General features: G+C 33.7%; 1 long non-coding RNA gene and 1 pseudogene across 2 annotated transcripts; one reads left to right on the top strand and one right to left on the bottom strand.

Annotated features, from left to right (window-relative positions):
* Positions 1-604: 604 nt before the first annotated feature.
* Positions 605-12676, top strand: LOC143615245 (protein PIR-like; annotated as a pseudogene). Its single transcript, XR_013150435.1, has 28 exons — positions 605-662; positions 981-1053; positions 1345-1409; positions 1529-1606; positions 1684-1803; positions 1890-2053; positions 2160-2229; positions 2328-2392; positions 2508-2703; positions 2801-2952; positions 3307-3400; positions 4115-4324; positions 4931-5395; positions 6321-6489; positions 7724-7800; positions 7964-8134; positions 8201-8277; positions 8356-8458; positions 8560-8679; positions 8794-8937; positions 9139-9288; positions 9377-9520; positions 10304-10391; positions 10492-10619; positions 10708-10912; positions 10987-11158; positions 11890-12096; positions 12253-12676. The product of XR_013150435.1 is annotated as a protein PIR-like (transcript).
* Positions 7072-7947, bottom strand: LOC143615246 (uncharacterized). Its single transcript, XR_013150437.1, has 2 exons — positions 7707-7947; positions 7072-7202 (listed from the first exon to the last, which is right to left on the bottom strand). It is a non-coding gene; the product is annotated as an uncharacterized LOC143615246 (long non-coding RNA).
* Positions 12677-13111: the final 435 nt, after the last annotated feature.

Raw genomic sequence — 13111 nt, 5'->3', positions numbered from 1 at the left:
GATAATAGACTAGGCCAAGGGAGTAACGATCCAGAAAAAGATTCCTCTTGAGCACTATATATGTATACGAACCTATTGTAAAACGGTTATGTTGGATCAATACAATACACTTTCATTATCATTTTTGACTAAGAAGAACAAACAAAAGCCTTACATACACACACATAATTCCCATATGGTTTAAATCAACCACCGGCTAATTTACAAATTGAGCCGACTCGATTCAAACTTATTTTTGAACACCCTTACAAAATAAGATATAAATAATCAGAGGATTAGTTAGAATTATACACTGCCAATCTTGTGTAATGGAATCTATAACCGAATTGGTTGAGTAGTCATTATCAGTTCAGTAGTGTGTGTGGGTTCCACGACGTCGTCATTAGCATTTAGAATTAGAAAATATCACGAATTAACACTTCCATTTCTGTCTCACTTTTTGGATCTGATTTCAATCACACCAATACCGATTCATTCATTCTTCAATTCAATTCATCATCAGGTAGTATTAGTATAGTGCTGTCAGTCAATTTATTTATCTTAATAAATTATTCGTCGTTGAATGAATTAGGTTTTATTATTGTTATTTGACCTAACAGATCTCCATGGCGGCTGTTCCTGTTGAAGAAGCTATCGCCGCTCTTTCTACATTCTCCTTGGAGGTATTATGAACTCAATTTTACCATTTACTTGCAAATCATCTCAACTTATTATTATTATTATTATTGCAGCACTATACTTCAATTAGGTTATAATAATAATAATAATAATAATAATTGTTAGTGTTGTAAGTCTTAATAGTTCCTACTTGTTATTATGATTGTTAGTGTTTGCAAAAGGTCAATGGTACGTTTTCTCTGTTGGTTCATTATAAATATGTACAAGCCATGAATTATTTGAATCAAGACAAAAGATTTAAATGTCCTTCATGTAGCATGTTTATTATCCGTAAAATAAAAATTTATATTTATTATCTGTAGGATGATCAACCAGAGGTCCAAGGCCCAGCATTGTGGGTTTCATCAGAAAGAGGTGCAACAACTAGTCCAATTGGTATGCTATTTATTACGACTTCTTTCTATAAATTATTATGTCACATGTAGTATTCAGCGTATTATAACATCTCTCTGGTTTTTATAATTATATATACATTGACTGCCACCTTAATACCTCATGTCTAGTATATAACTTGAGAACCTTTTTTTACTTAAAGTTGATTTCATACATATGCTATTTTCCTCCTTTTGGGCTTCATATTCAGAGTGCTTGGAATTGCTAAAAAGAACAACAAAAGTATCTTACTTAAGGCATTATGTCTCTTTCATTCATAACTCCTCTTTGCAGAGTATAGTGATGTTCATGCATATCGGTTGTCTTTATCAGAGGACACAAAAGCACTTAATCAGCTGGTATTTTTCTCTTATATTATTTCACCTTTCATATTAGAATGCTGAAGATATGAAGATATCTTTCGGTGCATTTTGTATGGTGTCACGATATGATAATATCTATAATTGTTATTTTGTAGAATACTCTTATACAAGAAGGCAAGGAAATGGTGTCAGTACTCTACGCATACAGAAGTTGTGTTAAAGCACTACCTCAGGTTTCTTGAACATTTTCTAAATTTAATTTTGTTTTTATATAGTGTCACGATATGATAATATCTATAACTGTGTCCAGCTTCCAGATTCTATGAAGCAAAGTCAAGCTGATTTGTATCTAGAAACTTATCAAGTACTGGACTTGGAAATGAGTCGGCTTCGTGAGATACAAAGATGGCAAGCATCAGCTGCTTCTAAAGTATGACTTGTAATCTTCTTTCAATTTTGTCTCGATATTAATTCTTTCTTACATTTTTAACCACTTTTTATTTTTTAATTATGTAGTTAGCAGCAGATATGCAGCGGTTTTCAAGGCCTGAGAGACGCATCAATGGCCCCACTGTAACTCATCTTTGGTCCATGTTGAAATTACTTGATGTTTTGGTTCAACTTGATCATCTTAAAAATGCAAAAGCAAGTATACCTAATGATTTCTCTTGGTATAAAAGGTAAAACTAACATGCACAGAATTACTAATTTGACATCAATTTTTTTTTCCTTTTTTGTTATCACAATACTATACTACACATGAAAATATAATGTGATGATCATCAGGACATTTACTCAAGTCAGTATTCAGTGGCAAGACACAGATTCAATGAGAGAGGAGTTAGACGATCTACAGGTTTCCATGATTACATAAAAAAGTTATATCAACACTCAAGAAGTTTGATAAACTGATTAATATGCCACTTCAAGAACTAACTGTTGTATTTTTTGCAGATTTTTTTGAGCACAAGATGGGCCATTTTGTTGAACTTGCATGTTGAAATGTTTCGTACAAACAAGTATCCTACAAAGCTGAATTATATTATGACAATTTATTACCTATTAGTTTAGGTTTAGCGTACACTTTTAAGCAACACACTAAATTTTGCTTTATAAATCCTTGATCAATGATAGTGTGGAAGATATCCTTCAAGTTCTGATTGTGTATGCAACCGAGTGCCTCGAATTGGATTTTGCACTTCTTTTCCCTGAAAGACATGTTCTTCTTCGTGTTCTTCCTGTTCTTGTTGTCTTAGCAACATCTTCAGATAAAGATAGCGAGTCACTCAACAAAAGGGTCAAGATGAACAGACTAATTGCTATTTTTAAGGTATATTGCTTTCTTTTCCTTTTCAGACTCTTAACATATATGTAATACAACTTATATAAGAAAAATAACAATATATTGTTACTTTAATTTCTTGTAGAATGATCCAGTGATACCTGCATTCCCAGATCTTCATCTTTCACCAGCTGCAATATTGAAGGAGCTTTCTATGTACTTTCCTAAATTCTCTGCACAAACACGTTTGTTAAGTCTTCCGGCTCCTCATGAACTCCCACCTCGTGAAGTGCATGAATATCCTTCATTTATTGTCCTTTTAATTTAGTCTACAGATATAATTACACTACAGTTTACAAGTAGTGTAATTATTATTAGTCTACTTTGTATTTTGTTGTAGCGTACTTACTCTATTACTCTATTCAGAGTAATTACGAAATTGCGACCATGCTGGCCTTTTCTCACATCGTAGCATTTGCACGTTAAAACTGATTTAAATTTATCCTAGCACTATAATGCATTTGTCCAAAAATATACATGAATTAAAGAATTGTCAGTACTTGACATGACTTCTATAACAGTGTTTAGAAATTAGAACACTTCGAATTTGGATTTTGTTGATTTTGTTTTAGTTGCCTTGACACGTTTCACTTATCAGAGACATTATTTGATCATAAATCACATTGGAGCTATTCGTGCTGAGCATGACGACTTTACTATCCGTTTTGCTTCTGCAATGAACCAGGTGTTTATTTCCTTGAATTACTTTTTTATATTTCTATGTGAATGTTTATTATTTATTTACGCCTGTAAACAAACCGAATGGACATGAACAATCAAACGAACAAGGTTTCTTTGTCCGTGTTTGTTCGTTATAAACTGTATGTGTTTGTGTTTGTGCTTGTTCATAACATTATAAACGTATGGTTTGCGAATGTAAACAAACAAACATAACTAAACATAGATGAACAATTAATGTGTTTGGCCTAAACATTTATTAAACTAGACTAAACTGTAATCAGCCTAAAAAATTTGAACAACTATGTGTTAGTCTGAAATATTTATTAAAACTAGACTAAATTGTAATGAGCCTAAAAACTTTAAATGAGTATATTATCAAACGTAAACGAACAAATTTAGACAAAGGTAAACTGACAAACATAAACAAACATAAATGACTGTAAATGTGAACATATATTTGTGAACACAAACGAATGTTCGTGAGCATAACGAGACATGTGTTCATGCTCGTTCGTTTAACTAGAACATTTTTGTTCATCTTCCTTCGTTTATTGATAAACAACATAAATGAACTTCCCACCGAAGGATTCATGAACGCTCGTTTTATTTACAGGCCCATATGTATTCTATGTTTATGGACTTAATAATCTGTTTATTCTAATGTGAATATTTGTATGTGAGTGTCTTAATGATAATTGTATTCCCCATTTTTTTGCAGCTGGCATTATTGAAGACGATTGAAAGTGCAGATATTGAATGGTCAAAGGAAGTCAAAGGGTGTATGTATGATATGGTTGTTGAAGGATTTCAGCTTTTAAGCCGATGGAGTTGTCGCATTTGGGAGCAATGCGCGTGGAAATTCTCACGGCCCTGCAAGGACTTTGTTGAGTCGGGTGAAATGACATCATCAGTTTCTGATTATGAAAAGGTCTCCATTTATTTGTTTTTGCTCATAAACAATTAATAAAATCTAGAAATGAAAAAAAGAAAACTGAAGGAATGGAGTTTCAGTTTTTGGCTCCTGAATTCAACAATCTTTAGTTTAGCCCCTGCAGATATCTCTTATTCTTTATTCCTTTTCTTTTATATTAGATTTCCACACTTTATGTAATATTGAAACTGATCATGTAAGAGTAAAGTGAAATTACTTAATAGCCCCCTTTTAAAATCTAATTCGAAACCTTTTATTATGTTTCACAAACTCTTTTATTCTTTTTCACAAACTCTCTTTACTACTCATCACAAAAAATGCTATTTTATATAACTTTTAGTATTACCATCTCAAATGATCAGGATTTTCTTTACTATCTGATTATTCCAACTATAAACAAGAAATCTGCACCCAAACACTATTGTTAACAACCCATTTTATTACAACCGATTATCAAATATAACAATTCAATATTACATAATCACATCCAAGCACACCTTTAATCGATATGTTGAAAAAATATGCTACTTGTAGATGTTGTTTTCATTGATTTCTTTTTTATCTTCTGCCACATAAAAGTCAAAATTTGTAATTTTTTCTCAGGTGGTACGCTATAATTACAGTAGTGATGAAAGGAAAGCTTTAGTTGAACTTGTGAGCTACATAAAAAGCATTGGGTCAATGATGCAGAGGTGTGACACATTAGTGGCAGATGCCTTATGGGAAACTGTTCATGCTGAAGTTCAAGATTTTGTACAAAACACATTAGCAGCCATGTTACGCACTACATTCAGAAAGAAAAAGGACCTTTGCAGGCCAGCATCAACTGTTTATCTTGTATTTGTATAAATAGTTTTACTATAAACTGATTTTTTGTTTATGTGATAAACCTATATGATACTTTTTTGATGGTTTTTCAGGATACTGTCTGATATGCGAACCCTTTCAGCTGATTGGATGGCTAACACTACCAAACCTGAATCTGAGTTGCAAAGTTCACAACATGGAAGTGAAGAAAACAAAGGAAACTTCTTTTTTCCAAGGGCAGTTGCACCAACTGCTGCACAGGTGAACTTTTGGACTTGTATCATAGGTTGCAATTTCAACTGATATACTTATTTATGGGTCATTTGGGCTATGGTGTATCTCTAACACGTCAAACATGTAAAATGCTAAAATTCAGCTTAAAAAGTAACGGATGAAATGGTCTAAAGTAGCTAAAAGTGTTTTATAATGTATAAAAGTCTTCTGAATCTTTTTACTTAGCTAATATTATTATTGAAATAATTTTACTTTTGTAATAATATCTGACTTGGGGTGCCAAACTTTTGCGAACCCAAGCCTGAAAATTGTGTTAGACACGTGAACTGGACACGCCACACATACTTGTGGGTTGACCAAACTCGACATGAGTGACCCAAAAGTTTTTTTATTATAATTTTTTTATGGTTTTCACATATTAATACTTTAAATTTACAATTTTACACAAAATAAATCAATTACATTTTTTGTTTAAGTCTTGGCATAAATACCCAGCCAATTTAAATTATAACATAATACACATTTAAAAAAAATAAAATGATAAAATAATAAAATAAATGGGTTAAACTGGTCAACCTGCAAACCCGCCGGGTTTACCCGAACACGACCCGTTTAGCTAAATGGGTTCGTGAGTTTGACCTGATACTGACCTGAACCTGTTTATACCCGAACCTGTTTATAGCAACCCGAAATCCGTGAATTTTGTGTTGGATTCGTGCCATGTTTTTTTGTTGTGTCAGAACTTTACACTCCTAATCTGACACTAATTTTTATTTAAATTTTCGGTCAAACTTTGTTTCCGATAAACCCAATTGACCGCTACCAATATTACATGGTTAGACCCAAACCCATTTTGACCCGTTATCAGATTACCTCATTTTGTCACATTTATTGCTGTTTCTGTTTCTTCTAAATCATCAACAATCAGTTGTCTTATCTTCCATTTCTTCAGGTTCATTGCTTGCAGTTTTTGATATATGAGGTGGTATCTGGTGGTAATATGAGGAAGCCAGGAGGGCTGTTTGGGAATAGTAGCTCTGACATTCCTGTAAATGATTTGAAACAATTGGAAACCTTTTTCTACAAGCTTAGTTTTTTCCTACATATTCTAGACTATTCAGGTATCCCTTCATCTTGTTGACTGTTGTCAGTAGCAGATACTACTTTGTTATATTCTGATGCTTGGCTTATGGAAGGAAAGTATTGAATTTGAGGATTTGAAATCTCTATATATTATAAGGAAAAAGTTATTAATTCATTGGGGTTAGTCTTGTAGACGAACCGAACCAGACATGTTCGTGTGCGTTCGTTTAACTTTAGCTTAATAAACGATCAAACACGAACGATGAAACGAATGGGGGTTTGGTGGTCGTGTTTGTTAGTTAAGAAATTGGGCATGTTCGTGTTCGTTAGTAGTATAACGAACGGTTCACAAACATAAACGGACGAACATAACTGAACATAGATGAACAAAAATAAGCAGAGCGAACACTAATTAAAATTAAACGTAAACATCAATCCGTCGGGCCTAAAAATATAATAAAACGAGACTAAATTAAATTATAGTGGATTTAAATAGTTTAACTGAATATATAAACGAATGAAAAACACACATAAACTAAGGAACATAACTAACGAATGTTACATTTATTTATGTTTGCTTGTTTAACTAAATGAACAATTTTTTGTTCATGTTTGTTCGCTTATCAAGTAAACGAACTTCCTGTCTAACAGTTCACTAGCAGTTCACTGAAAGTTCAGTCCGTTTACAGGCCTAATTGTGGTTTCAGACTTTCAGTAATTAATGATATAGCTGCATTAACTTTTTTATATTCTTTTCTTATAGAGTTAATTGCCCGTTTGCCCCCTGTGGTTTGTCAAACTAGCACGTTTGCCCCCAGTGGTTCCGAAATAGCACCATTGCCCCCTGAGGTTGTTTTTTTAGTACCCGGGTGCCCCCAAACATGAACGTCCGTTAGTTTTCACCGTTTGGTGTCAGAAAGTTTAGGGTATTTTCGTCTTTTCACCGTTTATTATTATTATTATTATTATTATTATTATTATTATTATTATTATTATTATCCCTGCAACACTCTCCAGTAAACCAAACCCCCAAATGGTAACCTGCTGCATCATCAATTCAAACCACCAGCCATGGAACTCAATTCACCAAACCCTAATCCACATCCCAAATTGCAAAACCCAATTCGATATCAACCAAATCCACACTCGATTACTCACTACTGGCTTCATCACTGGGGGCAATGGTGCTATTTCGGAACCACTGGGGGCAAACGTGCTAGTTTGACAAACCACAGGGGGCAAACGGGCAATTAACTCTTTCTTATATTTCAGTTACTGTTGCGAATTTGACGGATCTTGGTTTCTTATGGTTTAGAGAATTTTATTTGGAATCTTCTCGTGTCATTCAGGTAAGACTGAAACATAGCCGCATAACATCGTGGTGTAAGAAATTTCAACAATTGTATGTTTAAAATTAAAATAAGTATTGATGAAACTATCTAAAGCCTGATTGATAATATTGGTCACACGTGGGCAATATTTAAACCTTTTGTATTTACACTATTATTGCAGTTTCCTATTGATTGCTCTCTTCCTTGGATGTTGGTTGATCATGTATTGGATTCACAAAATGGTGGTCTTCTTGAAAGTGTTTTAATGCCATTTGACATATACAATGATTCTGCTCAACATGCGCTTGTTGTGCTTAAGCAACGGTTTCTCTATGACGAGATTGAAGCTGAGGTAATTTACTAAAATGAGTTTGTTGACCTTGTATTTGGCTTTCTAAGTAGTACAATCTTTTTGCAGGTGGATAACTGTTTTGATATATTTGTGTCAAGATTGTGCGAGTCTATATTTACACATTACAAAAGTTGGGCTGCTAGGTATTCTCACACCTTCATTTTTGCATTTTTTTTTGTTTTTAAATTTAGTTTTTACAAATGGTATATTTATTTTTTTAGCGAGCTTCTTGACCCGTCGTTCCTTTTCACACTGGATAATGGAGAAAAGTTTTCTGTTCGCCCAATGAGATTCACCGCCCTACTCAACATGAAACGGGTCAAGGTAATAATATTTAGGCTCTATCTTTATATCATATGTAGTTATTTATAATTAAGGTTTTCTGTTATTTTTCTCATACATATGTAATTATATGTAACTTGCAGTTAATTGGAAGGACGATCAACTTGAGGAGTTTGATTGCTGAGAGGATGAACAAATTATTTAGAGAGAATCTTGAGTTTTTGTTTGATCGTTTTGAATCACAGGACTTGTGTGCTATAGTTGTAAGTAATAATAAGTTAATAACTTTTATTTTTCTTGTTTTTTAAAGTCTTTGTAACGGGCACTTTGTAATTTTTGTTGTGATTTGATGGGTTTTCTTTTAAACTTTTATTCAGGAACTGGAAAAGCTATTGGAAATCTTACAGATGACTCATGAATTCTTGTCACGGGATCTCACTATAGATTCTTTCAGTATTATGCTAAGTGAGATGATGGAAAACGTCTCTCTTGTTTCTTACTCAAGTCGACTTGCTTCTCAGGTTTAAAATCATCATCATCATCATCATTATTATTGTTACATTAATAAATGTGTTGTGCTGTTACATATTTCACTTATCTTTCTCTTTGTTACAGTCAGTGATTGATAACTAGTTCCTCTAGACCATTTTAATGTTAATTACCTTTTGTTATGCATATTACTTTAATCCAATGTTCAGAAGGGTAACTTTGTCTTTTTCTAGATTTGGACGGAGATGCAAAATGATTTTTTACCAAACTTCATCCTATGTAACACAACTCAACGCTTTGTTCGATCATCAAAAGTACCATCTGCTCCTGTACAGAAACCATCAGTTCCATATGCCAAACCAAACTTCTACTGTGGAACTCCAGTAAATTTAATCACTACATAAAACCATCACCATATTGATATTTTTTTCATTTTACTTACAGTTATCTTATTAATTTGTGGGATTTTAGGAGTTAAACTTAGCACACCAAAGCTTTGCTCGATTACATAGTGGGTTCTTTGGTTTACCTCACATGTTCTCCATTGTACGGCTTCTGGGTACCAGATCATTGCCATGGCTTATTCGAGCCTTACTGGATCATATTTCAACTAAGGTGTTTACAAATTGTAGTTATAATTTTTAATATTTTGGACTAGGGGTGTGCACGGGTCGGTTTGGGCTTAATCCAAACCAAAAACGAAATTCGGTTTTTGATAACCATTCGGTTTTTTTTTGTTTTGCCATTTGGGCTTGATTTATGGGCCATTGGGCCGAAAAGAAAAGGCCCAAAATAATGAATTTGTGCCTAAAATCTTTTAATGATTAATTGATTATTACACATTTAGGTCTGAAAATTTTTTAGCATTTGATTATTACACATTTAAGCCTAAAATATATGGGCTACAATATTTATTAATTTTTTTATGTTGCTTAACAATCAAAAATTAAAATTATAATTCATAAATTTTATAACAAAAGTTGGTTATTCCGGTTTTTTATGGTTTTGGTTTGTTTCTTCGATTTTCGGTACATGCAAAATGAAACCAAGCCAGAAATTCGATCTTTAAAAGAACATAACACTGTCAGTTATTTCAGGTACGGTCGGTTATTTTTGTTTCATGCACACCCCTGGTTTGGACTAATAAGGATATGGTAAAAGCTGGGGTGTGAAAATAGCCAAAGACCAAAAAATCTGAAAACTGAACCGTATCCGTGACCAATAAATTCGATCCGAATTGCGAATTCGGTTTTCGGTTTGGTTATCAACCATATCCAAATTGCGAATTCGGTTGTCGTATTGGTTATCGGATATACAAAATTTTGAATTTGGTTTGTTTGGTTAAACCCAATAAACAGAATAGTACGTTTTTTTGATGGTTTGTTGCAACTAACTCAGATAACAACCCTTGAGCCAATGATAACTGGATTGCAAGAAGTACTTCCAAAGTCTATCGGTTTGCTCCCATTTGATGGCGGCGTAACAGGTGCATAATTTATAAACAGTTAATGCTTTAAATATGATAAAAACAAGCTATTTTGGAATTTTATAGTGGGAGCCATCTGAAGTATTTATTCCTTATTCAGGGTGTATGAGGCTTGTGAAAGAACTTCTTAAGTGGCAATCCAAAACCGAACTCAAAACCGAGATTTTACACGGGATTAAGGAAGTTGGAAGTGCTCTATATTGGATGGGCCTGCTCGATATCGTTTTAGTGAGCTGGCATTTTCTTAACATCTAATAACTACTTTTTATTTTTTTACAGTAACAACTATGCATAAATAAATATTGACGTTTAACAGAGAGAAGTTGACACAACCCAGTTCATGCAAGTAGCCTCATGGTTAGGGCTAATACCTGGTACCGATGGTCAAATCCTACAATCACAAGAAGACGGAAATACCCCTGTAGTCACTCTCTTTAAATCAGCCACTGCTGCTATTGTTTCAAGCAACCGTGTAAATCCCGCACCCTTTTACACAATGTCAAAACAAGCGGAAGCTGCTGGTATGCTAACAGTACACAATCCCTTATAATCTTATTACAGTTTTATGGTAAAGTTGAGTGTTTTTTGGTTGCAGATTTATTGTACAAGGCTAACTTAAATACTGGAAGTGTGCTTGAATATGCACTTGCCTTCACGAGTGCTGCACTTGATAAATACTGCACTAAATGGAGTGCTGCACCGAAGACGGGTTTTATTGATATTACAACATCGAAGGATTTTATCGAATTTTTAGTGGTCTTCAAATAGTAAGTGCCCATCGGTGTGCATGAAACCAAAATACCGAAAAAGTGAACCGAAATAATCGAACCTAGATGAAAACTGATGGTTTGGTTTTATGTTTTCATAAAACCGGTCCTTCGGTTTTGTTTCAGTTTTGCAAGTAATTAAAACCGAAAAAGCCGAATTTATTGATTTTCAGTTTTAATTTGAGTTTTAAGTAATTTATATGAATTTAATAGATAGTGTAACCTATATATTAGCCCAAAAGTGTAATAATCAATTAATTAGTAATTAACAAAAGTAAAATTAGCCCAAAATTTGAATCTTTGGCCAATTTTTATTTTGCCCCCAAAATTTCAAGCCCAAATGGCAAATTCCGAAACCGAACCGAATTTATTTATTTTTATTTTTAATTATTGATTTGCATTTTTAATTCTCAGTTTTAAGTAATTTATGAGAATTTAATAAATAGTGTAACCTAAATATTTTAGGCTTTTAGCCTAGATGTATGATCAGTAAGTTAATACTTGACAAAATGAGTTAGCCCAAATGACAAAGTTGAAGAAACTGAACCTAAACCGAAAACCGAAAAAACCAAAACCAAATGGTTTTCAGGTGGTTGGGCAATGAGTCAAAAAGGGTGGGTCACTTTTAGTCAAAGATTTGTTTTATTTTAATAATAATCAGTTTATAAAGCGACTTGTTTCCTATTAAGCTAAATTTTTTAATTGTACTGGTATTAAATGTTTAATTGCAGGAATACTTGGAAGATTGTATGCAAGCACCTCCAAACAACCATGAAATGTTGGGGGATTCCGTGGCATGGGGTGGTTGCACAATAATCTACTTGCTTGGTCAACAACTCCATTTTGAGCTCTTTGACTTCTCTTATCAAGTTTTGAATATCGCCGAAGTTGACAGTGCCACAACCGGACCGTCAAATAAGAGTCCTCACTTATCTCAGGTTCAGATAAGGCGATAACTTTTTTTTAAACGTTAATTATCACAAGTATGATATCTACTTGCGTCAATCTAAAGCTTGTTGGCTCGTGCTGATTCTATTTATTCTACATGTTTGTGTGAATATTATATTCGTCAACACACTTATATTTATGTACAGGGATGGGAAGTGCTACTAGAAGCTATGAAGAAAGCAAGACGTTTGAACAATCACGTGTTTTCAATGTTGAAGGCCCGGTGCCCTCTTGAAGACAAGCAAGCGTGTGCCATTAAGCAAAGCGGGGCCCCTCTTCACCGAATCAAATTTGAAAACACCGTATCTGCCTTTGAAACACTTCCACAAAAATGTTCTTGACCGTGAACCAAAATGCTGCCGCTATATCGCACTTAGAAGACAATCATGAATGAACTTTTAGATATTAATGTAGGAATGCCTCAATATGTATGTATATGTGGTTAATATTCAGTTTGTGGCTAGTTTTATGACCGGAGGATATTTAAAGTTCCTGACGTTTGGCAAGACGCGTGGTTTGTGTTGTGATTGTTGAATGCATACTATGACAGTTTAGTTTAACGTACACATTTATATACGTTTTGTGTTTTTAATCAAACTGGTCTTTGTCGTTTTGGTTAAACAGGTGTAGACTTTATAACTTAGTGTAATGTCTCGCTCAACTACGATCAAAATATCTAAATTCTATAGCGTGATGAGAGTATTTGAGGTTAAGACATCTTTTTCCATAACTTTGTGTACTGTAGCAATGCGAAATTTGGCTAAGGTGCCAAGAACGTCAAATGAATTTCGCAGGTTAGAGTTTATCCAAGGTTTGGGTTAGTTTTGAGACGAATCTGTGAACTCGTTTAGCTAAATGGACTAGGTTTATCCAATGTTTAACCTCGTACAATAGCGTCCATCGTCTTCATCTACTGCCTGCCATCTACCGATGGCGTCATGTTGATCACGCTCTTTGTTACTGGATTAGCAACTTATTAAAACGTACCACTGATTTCTTTAGAGT

Source organism: Bidens hawaiensis, unplaced genomic scaffold (assembly GCF_021521415.1).
Source record: "Bidens hawaiensis isolate Kalapana, Puna unplaced genomic scaffold, B.hawaiensis_p1.1 tig00042337_1, whole genome shotgun sequence".
Taxonomy (NCBI): domain Eukaryota; kingdom Viridiplantae; phylum Streptophyta; class Magnoliopsida; order Asterales; family Asteraceae; genus Bidens; species Bidens hawaiensis.
This window is presented reverse-complemented; position numbering and strand designations above follow the sequence as displayed.